This window comes from Megascapheus bottae, chromosome 1 (genome assembly GCF_031878675.1).
Source record: "Megascapheus bottae isolate mThoBot1 chromosome 1, mThoBot2.hap1, whole genome shotgun sequence".
NCBI classification, from domain to species: domain Eukaryota; kingdom Metazoa; phylum Chordata; class Mammalia; order Rodentia; family Geomyidae; genus Megascapheus; species Megascapheus bottae.
Window position 1 is genome coordinate 32,539,411 of NC_143509.1, and position 14,160 is coordinate 32,553,570.

A 14,160-nucleotide genomic window follows, 5' to 3' on the forward strand; every position below is an offset into this window, starting at 1 on the left:
TGTAAAGCCTTTTGGTGTCAGGTGCCCATGGTTCACACTTGAGGTCTTATTCAGAAGGCTGAGATTTCAGGGTTCCAGTTGGAAGCCAGCCCTGGCAGAATTCAAGAGAGACTCTTTTTTCCAATTAGCCAACGAAAACTCAAAAGTGGAGTGCCAGCCAGGGAGAGAATTAGGTCCTGTGTTCAAGCCCCAGTACTGGCACAAACAAAAGAAAAAATAAAGCCTATTTATTCCCTTGACTGTGGTGGTAAGGGAAAGATGGAAGGGCAGTGTTCTGACACCTTCATTTGCAAATGATTTTTGTCTGATTGTTTGACTTGCACTTTTCTGGTGGTCTCCATTGCAGTAGATTCAAGAAGAACATGAAGAACATGTTTTAATAGTCTGTTACTTTTCTTTCTTTTTTTTCTTGCCAGTTCTGGGTCTTGAACTTAGGATCTGAGCACTGTCCTTGGGCTTTTACCTCAAGGGTAGAGCTCTACCACTTGAGCCACAGCACCACTTCTGGCTTTTCTACGTATGTGGTACTGCAGAATTGAACCTGGGTCTTTGTGCATGCTAGGCAAGCAATCTACCACTAGGCCAAACTGCCAGCCCCTAGTCTTACATTTTAAATGAAGGCTTATAGTGTAAGACCATAGGAAATATTGCTGAAAGGCTTTCCTACCTGAGGCCCTTGTGTGTTCTGAGTGAGAAATTTTCTGCCATATTTTGTTCTGTAGACATATCTTTCACATTTAAGCTATAAATTTGATATTCATTTTAGAAGACTAAAAGCTCCAATGAGCTAATAGAAAATGTTAAAATTGCTGTTCCCTCTATTTTATTATTTTACTTATTGTAATTATTGTTGTTATTGACAGTTCTGGGACTTGAGCTTTGGGCCTGCGTGCTATCCCAGAGCTTTTTTTTGCTCAAGGCTAGTGTTCTACGAGTTGAGCTACAGTGCTACTTCTGGCTTTTTCTGAGTTGTGTTTTGGAAATGAGAGTGTCAAGGACTTTACTGCCCAGACTGCCTTTGAATCACGATCCTCAGATCTTAGCCTCCTGAGGGTCTAGGATTACAGGTGTGAGCCACTTGTTCCTGACCTATTTTACTTATTTTTCTCCCTATCTTTTAGATATACTGGCTGTTAAACTTGATATTGATAAGTATGTGTGTGTATGTGTGTGAGTGTGTGATGTGTCTATATATACATACATATATCTCTATATGCATATTTATGTCTTTCTATATACAGATACATACACCTACACAAAACACACACACACACACACACACACACACACACACACACACACACACACACATCATTCTATTTCCTTATTCTAAACTTTACATCCCTTGCTATCTGGGTTATACTATCCAGATACTTGTGTTAAGGACTTATACAATTCACCCACCCACCAAACTTACTCTAAAAGGAAAATGTGTAACAAATCTACACTGTCATAAGAGTGAAACTGTTTGATTTGTACACAGATTCAGAGCTATAAACACAGATTGGGCTGTAGTTGATTCTCTGCCTTTTTGATCATCCTCAATCTTTGCTTGAGCAGTTTCAACATATTGTGCATTCACTCATCAGATTCCCCATATTATTATATGCAAATATCTCCGAAGACATTTGAAAAGGCTGTAATAGAAAGCACTGGAACCGACGGATTGCAGAACACTATTGACGAAGGTGATAGAACTGCAATCTTTTAATGCCGATGAGGTTGGGCTTTCTTGGAAACAAATGTGATCTTGGTAGTTCATTTCAGGAAAGATGAATGTGCATGAACATAAAACACCCACAATAGGCTAACATTGCTTTAAAGTGAATTGGGAAGTTGAGCTCAAACCTCTGCTGGTGTCTGTCATTTCAAAACCTCAGTGCCTTTTAGGGACTATTGAAGAGAGAATGGCCTGTTATATGATATTCAGCTTCGAAAGACTGGGTGACCGAGGCAGCATTTCTGTGATTACAGAAGGCGCTAAGTGGCTCTATTCATCAGAGATCACACAGGATGGCCAAGTTGCAAACAAGGCACTTTTGATCATAGATTAAGCTCCCAGATGTCCTCGTGTTGACAGTGATGGCGATCATATCACGGGGGTCTTTATGCCATCAGCCTCGTGTCATCATGGTAGCCTCTGGCCCTGGGAAGCACGGCATGTCTGCAGATGGTGGTTCTCTTGGCAGCCCCTGTGCACTGATATACCGGCTGATGAGGCAGACAGCTCTGCTTCCCTGGAGGATTTACGGCAGAGTTTTGACATTCAGAAGGTCTTTAGATTTATCAACTGCATTTGGCATGTAGCATAACAAACAATGAATGGACCACGGAGGAATGAGTCCCACCATTTATTGCTGAATTCCAAGGCTTCCAGAGAGTGATAAATGCAACGCAGAAATCCTAAATCTTGTGAAGAAGGCCAGATTTAGTGAAGTAGATCGTACAGAGAATATGGGAGTCGGAAACTTGTTTAACTGAATGGGGATTCTAAGTCCTAGGACGAAGAAGGAGAGGTGTCTTATACACCAAGTGGCAGAACTGCAGAAGATTTGGAATTATGCAGCTAAAATGGTTGTGCAAGTTTGCTTTTGTTTGGATACAAAGTGTTGTCTGCTATTCTTTCTATCGTCTGTCCATCTGTTTAGTTCCTTACTCAGTTTTGTGCCAGTGATGGACTTTGAATTCAAACCTGGCTGGGCAGGTTTGTTTGCTCAAAGCTGGCATTTTTATCAATTGAGCCACATTTTCACTTCTAGCTTTTTCTTGGTTAAATGTGGATAGGAGTCTCATGGACTGGGCTCCTCAGATTTCAGTCTCCTGAGTGCTAGGCTTACAAGTGTGAGTCTCTGGTACTCAGCCATTATATATACATACATATGTATAATATATATCAATATATGCATAATATATTGTGTATTTTACATTGTGTATTTTACGTAAAAAATACACAATGTAAATATATAATAATATTATATAGAATATAATTTTTGGTTTAGTTGTAAACATTATTTTACTTTAGTGCCAGTACTAGAACTTGAACTCAGAGCCTCACACTTTGTCTTTTTTTAGGCTTGATTCACTTTATGATTCATGTATAAAATCTTACATTTTAGTCACAGCTGGGGCTTGGGTCCTCTGCCTGGAGACTCTGGTGTGGGTTTTTACAAGATGGCCAGTGAATTCCTGGTAAGGAGGTTTGGTGAAGAGGGTCTCATTCCAGAGGTCAGGTCAGGCAACTGTAGGTCTTAGAGATGGTATCCAAGATGGCAGTACAGCTCCTCGCTGAGGTGTAGCAACCATCGTTACCAGCCACCAGCCACAGCTTCTTGGGGACAGGAGCTGAACCCATTCCAGTGTCTCTAGGGGCTGGGAGGAGACAAAGCAGACAGAGCCACAGTGGCCTGTCACCTTGCACAGGACAGTGTGAGGCCTGCCAAGCTTGTTCCCCCAGTAACCTCTCGGCACAGGGACAGTGGAGAGCTTGACCAGGATGCTGGCCTCTGGGGAACAGTGACAGCCTCCCTGGAGCTGTCCGGGAGCTCCCAGGCCAGCATAGCCATTGTGGTCACCAGTGGCCACAAGCGCCTGGACCTGGTGTGCTGGCCAGCATGGGTCTGCCCCTGCACGGGCATCATCTTCCACCATGGTCTCAGATCCCTTGGTGGGCAGGAGAAAGGACATATCTCCTCCAAAGACAAATCTTCATGTCCTTAACCCGGTGGACCAGTCTGGTGAGGGGAGTCCATTCCTTGTCCTTAGCCTTGCGTCCACCAGCCCATGGCCTCACCCACGACCTTGACCTTGACCCTCGAGGCTGTCCCCGAAGTCTTGTCTCCCACTGCAGGCTGGCTGTTAGGTGTCTTCCCGGAGAAGAAACAGCACACTTTGTCTTTTGTCTTTGCCTTCTGCTCACGGCTGGCATTCTACCCCTTGAGCTTCCTTGTCTTCCATTTGAGAGGCTACTCGGTCTAGAGGGTCAAGTGGCCACGGATAGCTGGACTTGAGCACGGAGCACTGTTTGGAGCTCTACCTGCTGGTTCGGATTGTCCTCACCCCAACTTGAGCAGTGTCAATTTTTCCCCAACGGTAGCCTCCAAGTTTGTCTCACCTAACAATCATACTTGCTTCATCATTTGAAAGATTTTTCAAGTTTAAATAGTATTTGTGCTCATTTAAAAATATACTGTAGTTTTTAGTATAAAATGTGAATATACATATATATATATAATTTGTTGCTTTAGATATGGAAACTGATTTCTGATGGTTAGTGCATTGTATATTTTATATAAAAAGTATCTGCTAGAGATTTGCAATAGAGCAAAACCTAGATACTTAAGGCCATACGCTAAATGAAAGGACCTCTAGGATATAGAAACAAAAGCTATATAATGAGTGATTGTTGTCCTTAATGTACTATGTTATCTCTCATCTCTTTTGCTGTCCCTTGGTTATCTCATATTGTTACAGTATTTCACTTTGTTATCTGATATATTGGATAAATGCATATTTGGTTATTTGAAATTGGATAGGGAAGGGGGGAAAATAAGATGAGGGGTCGGGGTGGGAGGGAGGGAAATGGGGACCAAGACATGAGAAAGGGTATCAATGTATGTGAAGTAATGCACCTTCTATCTGGTGAATACAATGTAACCCTTCTATTAATTACAATAAAAATATATGAAAAAAAGAATCAGAAAATTATGTAAAAATAGCAGGAATCAGATTTGAGTCTTACTCATTTCATGTCTATAAGCTAATTTTCTGTTAAAATTTTTCAAATTTATGTACTTAATGAAATTAGTTTATTTTTAAAAGAAAACAATAAATTTTTATTTAAAATTTAAAATAAAATAAAATAAAAGCTTTTCAGATCCATGAATGGCCCATAAAAAAAGTATCTGCTAAAATTCAACGAAGTATCAAATAATAGTATTCTTTTTTTTTGCATTTTATTATTGGGGTAATGTATAGAGGGGTTCCAGTTACATTCATACAATTTTCTATCATTTATATGCAAGTTATTTGACAGAGACAACCAAAACAGAAGATATGATCCTTTATACTGTCTTATAGGGAAATGTAAAATAATGGCAAAATTCACTTTTGGTTACCAGATGGAGGCAAAAATCAAATAATGGTATTCTTGATGGCTTCCTGGGGCTTGAATTCAGAGTCTGGGTGCTGTCCTTGAGCTTCTTTACTCAAGACTAGCACTGTACCACTTGAGCTCTACTTCCAGCTTTTTGGTGGTTAATTGGAGATAAAAGTCTTGTGGACTGTATTGCCTGTGTTGGCTTCAAACTGTGATCCTCAGATCTCAGCCTCCTGAGTAGCCAGCATGATAATTATGAGCCTTTGGCATCTAGCTCAATTCTTTTATAGCAGAGAAAGAAAGGACTCAGGATACATAGAATAGTATTCGCCAAATGGTTGGAGTAGTGGAAAATATTTAACAGAGCCTCGCAAACTTAAGGTCCAGCAAAGTACATAATTGAAATGAGCTGGCGAGTAGAAGAAGTCATGAGCAGTTGGTTAGAGAATGCAGATAAAGACAGCACGGTTTATCTTAAAGAGACCAACATTAAGCTTTTGCCCACTACTGCAAAATATGAATGAAAACTAAGTAATGATAATGGAAAAGAATGCAAAAAGAGGGATGAATGACTAGGAGGGAGTACTGAGGGCTGAGAGAATGGAAGGATTTACATATAAGTGAATATGCACGAAGCATAAAGAAACTAAAAGTACGTGGTCTGAGAAGAGAAGAGGGCGGGGAGGAAGTGGAATGTGGTGGAGGAGGTGAGGTTGCTCTAAGTACACTGCTCTCGCATGTATGGAAGTATCACAACAGAACCTCCTTATATTAAAAATGCCTAGAAACTCAAAAATATCGTGAAATGGAAATGGAAATGCAACAGCAGAACTAAGTATTGTCAGATCCTTGAATTTTCCAGAAAATTCAGATAGTTCTTTTGGTTTCTTTTGGGTGCCAGTTCAGGAGTTTGAACTCAGGGCCTGGGCACTGTTGCCTAGTTTTTTTTTTTCAGGGGTAGCACATTACCATGTAAGCTCAAGCTCCACTTTTGACTTTTTTTTGACTAGTTTATTGGAGACAAGCATCTCACTGTCTTTCCTTCCTCAGGCTGGCTTTGAACACTGATCCTCAGGTCTCATCCTCCTTAGTAGCTAAGATGATAGGCAGGCATGAGTCACCAGCACCGGGCTGATAGTTCTGAATTTAAAAAGAAATGCTGTCCTCTTTGGGTGGGCCCACATAGTACAAGCCACATGCAAACATGACAATGGTCTGTGTCATATAAAGCTTGGCCAGCCAGGAACTTTGGTAACTAATAAAACCAATCACATTCTTTGGAGGATAAGAAAAATATGATTTTCAAAATGAGCTAAATAATACAGAGGGGGAGGTCATCTTTTAATGGGAGTAATGGAGTTGATTGATAGTAGCTGAGTCAGGATGAAGGAATTCAGGGAGCTGAAAGGTGGATGAGTGCTCTGACTTGGATGATTCAAAGGTCTTTTGGGGGTAGTGTAAGAGTGATGAGGATCAAACCCATGGTGTTTTGTGTGCTAGGCAAGTGTTCCGTTTTTGTACTACACCCTCATCTACTTTTTGCTGGGGTTTTTTGCTAGGTTTGTTTGTTGTTGTTTGTTTTGTGCTTCTTTGCATTTCATTCTAGTCTTTAGGGGATTGTTTTACTTTAGTTTTGCTTCATTTTGTTTTACGTGTCTCTATATGTAACCCAGGCTGGCTTCAAAGTCATGATGTTTTTTGCTCTGCCTTCTAAGTGCTGGAATGACAGGCACATACCACTTGGCCCAGTTTTGGGGACATCAAAATGGGCAGTTGTACTTGTGCTTTCTCTGGGGAATTATTATTTGATTTTGGTTCCCTTGAAATATGACCAAGTGGATAAAATTCCTCTCTTCCTTTTGTGCCATTTACTGTTCAGTTAAGTATTCCTTTAGTGGAGACTAATTGAATCCATTTCACTTTTTGTATTGGAGCAGTCTTAACATCAGTGCTGTATCATGATCTATTTACCCAATTGCTTTTCATGGAACATTATAACTATTTCCAACTTTCAAGTTATATACAATTTTGTCATGAGAGCTCTTGTACATTTATTACAGCATACTTGATAAATTCCTAGAAGTGAAATTTCTCAAAACTATGTAGGCACTTTAAGACTTTTGGTATGTAGTGCCAAGTGCCATGTGAAAGGATTTTATAGATTTGTATCTTCCAAAAGCAATGTGTATAAGTGTCAAATCCTCGCTCCCCCTCAGTACTAGGTAATTTTCATTTTAACATTTATTAATATTTTGGGTGAAAAGATGCTGGCTTGACTCATTCCTGATGTTTTACTTCTTTTATTTTTATTTATTTATTTTTTTGGCCAGTCCTGGACTGGAGCTTAGGGTCTGAGCACTTCCTTGGACTTTTCTCAAGGCTAGAGCTCTACCACTTGAGACTCAGAACCACTTCCAGTTTTTTTTTCTATGTATGTGGTACTGAGGAATCGAACCCGGGTTTTCATGCATGCTAGGCAAGCGCTCTACCACTAGGCCAATCTCCTGACCCCTCCTGATGTTTTACCTCTATTGTGAGTGAACACAAATTTTCAATTACAACAATTATTTCCAGTGTTATTGAACATGACTTGCTTTGCCTATTAATGGCCCATTTGTATTTCTTTTGTGAATTATTCATATTCTTTCCTCATTTTCCCAAAGGTATTTTTGGTAACTTTTAGAGAGGGATGAGGGGATCCTACTGGTGTTTGAACTCACAGCTTCCTGCTTGCTAGGGAGGCACTCTACTACCTGAGCTATGCCAGTGCCAAACTCACATGGTTGTTGGCAGCTGTTTACTTTGAGCCATCAACCAGAGAGGCTACGCTTAATTAATTATCTAATTATTTATTTATTTATTTTTCTTTTTTTTCCTTCTTTCTTTTTTTTTTTTTTTTTTTGTGGGTCATGGGGCCTGAACTTGGCCTGGGCACTGTCCCTGAGCTCTTCAGCTCAAGGCTACTGCCCTACCCTTGAGCCAAGCCCCATTTCCCATTTTCTAGAGGTTAATTGGAGATAAGAGTTTCAGGCCCTTTTTGTGCTCAGGCTGGCTTTGAACCTCGATCCTCAGATCTCAGCCTCCTGAGTAGCTAGGATTACAGGTGTGAGCCACTGTGCCTGGCTTGCACTTAATTTCTTGCTATACAGATCTTTCCGTTAACCAGCAAGGGATAGTCTGACAAGCACAGTAGAGCAAGTGACAAACTTTTGTAACAGTCTTCCCTCCCTCCCTTCCCCCTTCTCATCTTTCCTTCCTCCCTCCCTCCTCTAGGGTCTCACTAGCTCATCCTTTATCCTCAGAGATTTCAACTGGCTGTAACTGATGGAGCAGCACCCTCCCCTACAACCACTGTTACCAATAATGTGAGTGGACTACACCTTGTTAGATACTAATTTGTAGACATATACTGCAGCATAAGACAGTAATATCTTGAAGCTTGAATATTTTTTCTTTAGGCAGGTATTTAAAAAATACAATACTTTCCTCTTCAGACATTCCAAGTCACAGACATTTTTTAGAGGCCTCCTATGAGCTCAGCCTCTCCAGGATACCATCAATTCCTCTTCTCCTTTTTGTGAAACTGAATTGAGTCTGCCTTGTCTAGAAACATGATTTCCCAAACAATAGAGGCAGAAACATTCACATTTCAGGAATTCCATGGTCAAAAATGTTGAGATGAACTAGTTTGAAGATCAAGCAAAACCGGATAGTGGTGGCTTACACCAATAATCCTAGCTACTCAAGAAGCTGAAATCTGAGGATCATGGCTTGAAACCATCCTGGGTGAAAAGTTTGTGAGAGTCTTATCTCCAATTATCCAACAAAAAGCCTAAAGTAAAGGGTTCAAGTGGTAGAGTGCCATCCTTGCTCCTTAAATAAGACTACACTGAATTCAAGTTCCACACAAGCACACAAGCATATGAAGACACACACACACACACACACACACATACCACAAAGATGAAACAAACTGGTAAATGTTCCACATGAAACATTAGGAAAAAATCAAGTACTTAAGAATAAAAAATATGGGTTCAAATCTCAATCATCTACTTGTCTCTAAGTGTCCTTGGTAAATTGCTGTGTGTGTCAGTTGTGGGGCTTGAACTCTGGGCTTGGGTGCTGTCCCTGAGCTCTTCAGCTCAAGGCTACCACCCTACCCCTGGAGTCACAGTGCCACTGTCCCTGAGCTCTTCAGCTCAAGGCTACCACCCTACCCCTGGAGTCACAGTGCCACGTCTGATCTTCTGGTGGTTAATTGGAGATAAGAGTCTCATGGGAACTTTAGTGCCCGGCTAGCTTTGAACCTCAATCCTCAGATCTTAGCCTCCTGAGTAGCTAGGATTACAGGCATGAGCACTGTACTTTCTTCTGTTGATTCTAGCACTTTCTTCTGTTGATTATTTCTTCTGTCAATTATTTTCATTCAAACATGGTATCCCCAAATGTACTAAGCCTGTCAATCTCTTCAAGTGGTGGTAGTCTTTGGCTGCTTCATTGGTTGCAGTCATAATAATGATTTACAAAAAATAAACATAAAAAGCCAAGCACCTGTAATTCTACCTAGTCAGAAGGCTGAAATATTTGGATCATAGTTCAAAGTCAGCCCAGGCATGAAAGTCTTTGAGGCTCTTATCTCAAATTAGTTACAGAAAAAGCCAGAAATGGTGATATGACTCAAAGTGTCATAGTGTTGAGAAACAAGTCACGCAGGGACAGGGCCAGAACTGGCAAACAGACAAATAATAACAACAACAAAAGAACCCCTCAGAAATGGCAGTGGGTTCTTTCATGACTATTTCCTTGTTTACTTTTATCTTCTTTTTTCTCCCTGTTGCTACTGGGGCTCTCACCGGTTTTTTTGCTTTTGTTTTTTGTTTTTATTTTTAAACTCAAAGTAGCCCACTACCCCTTGAGTCAAGGCTCTATTTCTGGATTTTTGTTGGTTTAAGATTTCTTCCCAGATTGTGGTTCTCATGTCTCAGAAAAATTAGGATTATAGGCATGGCCTGATATCTTTTTTAAAAATTAAAATCCTCACTCAAATCATGACAATATATTCTCTAATAATTTGCTTTACTTGCCACATATCATGATTTTCATCCCGGAATGGAGAAGTTCTCTGATCGTTTATCCTTACCAAGTATCCTAGGACAAAAGCCTAGACTACGCTAGAGGAATCATGGTTACAATAAGGAAATTATTATTATTTTTCCTCACTAAGTTTTAGTGTTTCCTCCTGGGAATCAATGGAATGCCTACTTTCCCAGTTTCTTTTCCATAGGGACTTGGGTGGGTGATGAAGGAGGTGATGAATGTAAGGAGAGCTCCCTGGAGGAAAGACACCTCATGAACATGATGTGAAAGAAAGCTGACTCAGGTTTTATCAGCTAAAAGCCAAGGATAAATCTTTTAGTAGGAATCCTAGCAACTTAATTCCCCTACCTTATGCACACCTTAAAAACTAGATGTGGGAGAAGTTCTGAAATGTCAGACTGGTGCTACTTATAGCAGAATTCATCATCCAGTTTTTGTGTTATCCTCTGTGGGTGAGATTAAATGATTCACCTCTTGATGCTTTGCAGGGCTGGTGGCAGAAAAGTACTGGGTACTGGCTTGCCTCTTCATCGTCTTTTGGGATTAAAAACAGGTTCTGTTTCAGAAACAATCTCTTTCAAACAACTCGTTTTCAGTTTCTGAAGCTTTTTATCAGGTTCATAGAAATGAATGGTTAAAAAAAAGAGAAAAACCGGGGTTGGGAGTTTGGCCTAGTGGTTAAAGTGCTTGCCTAGCATGCATGAAGACCCGGGTTCGATTCCTTGGTACCACATATATAGAAAAAGCTGGAAGTGGTGCTGAGACTCAAGTGGTAGAGTTCTAGCCTTGAGAAAGTCCAAGGACAGTGCTCAGGCCCTGAGCTCAAGCCCAGGACTGGCAAAAAAAAAAAAAAAAAAAAAAGAGAAAAACCATAAGCAAAAGGTAAAAATGCACAGCTGAAAGAACTGAATTAAATCCTTTTTAAAAAAAAATTCTGGTTGGTCCTGGGGCTTGAACTCAGGGCCTAGGTGCTATCCCTGAATACTTCAGGTCAAGGCTAGTGCTCTACCACTTGAGCCATAGCACCACTTCCAGTTTTCTCCTCGTTTGGTGTTTTACACCAAGTCTTGTTCATGGCTGACACTTTACCACTTGAGCTGCAACTCGACTTACCTTTTGTTGTTGTTTGTGGTTATGAAGCTTTGTAGACTTTGTTGCCTGGACTGGCTTTGAAAAGATAGATGGCCCTCGGAATCTCAGTCTCCTAAGTAGCCAGGATTCCAGGTGTGAGCCACTGGTGCCTAGATATGTATTCTTGATGAATTGGCTTTCTAAAACTTGTTACGCGGTGAGGACGTAGCTCAGTGGTGGAGCCCTCACTTACCTGGCCTGAAGTCATGGGTTCAACCGTTAGGCCCAACAATTCTTCCTACAACAAAGGCAGAAACCCCTCCCTCACACCAGTGAGATGTCTCTCGACCTGCTCTAGAACACAGCTTCCTCCCGTTGGTTAACATCATCTGTCTTCTATTTTCTTTTTGTAATCATTAATTTGCTTTTGAATTTTTTTCTGGGTCTCATATGCTCGTCATTGATGCAGATTTTCAAAATTAGTGTTAGGAGCATCTCTAAAATTAGAAAATTCTTGCCCGGCAATGGCGGCTCAAGCATGTAATCCTAGCTACTCAAGATGCTGAGATCTGAAAGTCATGGTTGAAAGTCAGTCTAGGCAGGAAAAGGCTATGAGATATTTTATATCCAATTAGCCAGTAAAATATCAGAAATGAAGCTGTGGTCCAAATGATAGAGTGTTAGTAAAAAAAACTAAGGGACAGTGCCCAGGCCCTGAATCCAAGCCCCAGTTCTGGCACAAAAGAAAGAAGAAAAGGAAGAAAGAAAAGAAGGAAGGAAGGAGAGAGGAAGAAAGAAAGGAAGAAAATGCATCAATAGTTTCTCATTGTGAGACTGAACCATTCACAACACATGAGCATTATCTTCTAGTAAGGTTGGAAGACTGGTACATCACCTGTGTTGTAGGGTATCCTCTTCTGAAGGCCACCTGGAAGTGCCTAACAGGCCACATGAGCACTTATTTTACTGGATCAGAAATCCACCTTCAGGACTGGGAGTGTAGACTAGTGGTAGAGTGCTTGCCTAGCATGCTCAAAGCCTGTTCAATTCCTCCGTACCACATACACAGAAAAAGCCGGAAGTGGTGCTATGTTTCAAGTGGTAGAGTGCTAGCTTTGAGAAAGCCCAAAGACAGGGCCCAAGCCCTGAGTTCAAGCCCCAGGACTGGTCAAAACAAACAAAAAAGTAAAAGAAAAAAAAATCCACCTTCTAGTCTAGCATGGTAGCATATGTCTGTCAACCTAATGATAGGGAGACAGAAGCAAGGGCATTTCAAGCTGAAGGTCAAGGCCAGCTCTCAAAAAGGTAGGGAGTCCCTAATGTCATGTGATATTTGGTGGCTATTTAAGAGTAATGAAAAACTAACCACCATCTAATAAAAGGCTGAAGTTTAAACTCATTCTGTGGGCTAAAGACTTAAAGAGAGACTTCTCTGAAGAGGAAATATGAATGGGCTGTAGGCACATGAAGAAATGCTCAGCATCTCTGGCCATACAAGAAATGCAAATTAAAACAACTTTGAGATTCTACCTCACTCCAGAGAGAATGGCCATGATCAAGAAATCTAATAATGGGCCGTGAGTTTGGCTTAGTGGTAAGAGTGCTAGCTTAGCATGCACAGAAAGCCAGGTTCGATTCTCCGTACCACATATATAGAAAAAAGCTGAAAATGGTGCTGTGGCTCATGTGGTAGGGCTCTAGCCTTGAGAAAGCCCAAGGACAGTGCTCAGGCCCAGAGTTAAAGGCCCAGGGCAGGCAAAAAAAGGAAAAAAAAAAGAAAGAAAAAAAGAAATCAAATAACAACAGATGCTGGCGGGGATGTGGCCAGAACGGATCACTACTACAATGTTGGTGGGAGTGTAAAATCCTTCTACCACTGTGGAAAGCAGTATGGTGATTTCTCAAAAGACTAATCATAGAGCTCCCCTATGACCCAGCAACTCCACTACTTGGCATTTACCCAGTAATAAGAACATACTAAAGCCACAAGCACAACTATGTTCATTGTAGTATTATTTACTATAGCAAAGATACAGAACCAACCTAGATGCCCCTCAGTAGATGAATGGATCAAGAAGATGTGGTATTTATACACAATGGAATTCTATGCTGCCATCAGTAAGAAAGACATTGCCCTATTTGTAAGGAAATGGAAAGACTGAAAAAATCATATTAAGTAAAGTAAGCCAGACACAAAGCAACAAAGGTTGCATGTTTTCCCTCATTTGTAATAATTAGAATGTGGCCATAAATCTGCAAGTAACCCTATGGATAATAAAATTACAGTTGGACATGACAAATTAAACAGGAATCTAACCATTCACACAGGAGAGGACCACAATGGCTCAATAGCTCTGGGCATATCACCTTATAAAAAAAATGCTTCTTGAAATGAACTCCAAGAAATGGAAACAAGAGGCTCAATGGTTTGCCTCATTTATAATAATTAGCACCCATCTAGGACTCTTAGCAGAGGATTACAGTAGCTCAAAACCTAGGTACATAAGGTCATATAGGATGCGATTAAATGAAATGAACTCTAGGATATGGAAACAGAGGTTTACCTTGTGTGATTGTTGTTGTTAATGTACTATATTATTTTTCTTCTTATGTTTTGCCCTTATGGTTAATCTCATGTTGTTACTGTATCTGACTTTATTATCTGGTATATTGTATATATGTTTGTTTATTTGAAATAGGGAAAAGAAGGGAGGAAAAACAAGATGATTTGGGTGAATGAGGGAAATGGGGACAAAAAACATAAGAAGGGGTATCAATGTGTGAGAAGTATTTCACCTCCTACCAGGCTAATGTAACTGTAACCCCTCTATACATTATCCTGACAATGAAATAAATAAAAAATAAGATAAAATAAAATAGTTATTCTTTGCCAG

General features: G+C 40.5%; 2 long non-coding RNA genes across 2 annotated transcripts; one reads left to right on the plus strand and one right to left on the minus strand.

Annotated features, from left to right (window-relative positions):
- Nucleotides 1-1,692: 1,692 nt before the first annotated feature.
- Nucleotides 1,693-3,321, minus strand: LOC150068926 (uncharacterized). Its single transcript, XR_016534975.1, has 2 exons — nt 3,110-3,321; nt 1,693-2,409 (listed from the first exon to the last, which is right to left on the minus strand). It is a non-coding gene; the product is annotated as an uncharacterized LOC150068926 (long non-coding RNA).
- A 263-nt stretch (nt 3,322-3,584) lies between these two features.
- LOC150068927 (uncharacterized) lies at nt 3,585-8,518 on the plus strand. Its single transcript, XR_016534976.1, has 3 exons — nt 3,585-3,734; nt 3,848-4,161; nt 8,369-8,518. It is a non-coding gene; the product is annotated as an uncharacterized LOC150068927 (long non-coding RNA).
- The last annotated feature ends 5,642 nt before the right edge of the window (nt 8,519-14,160 follow it).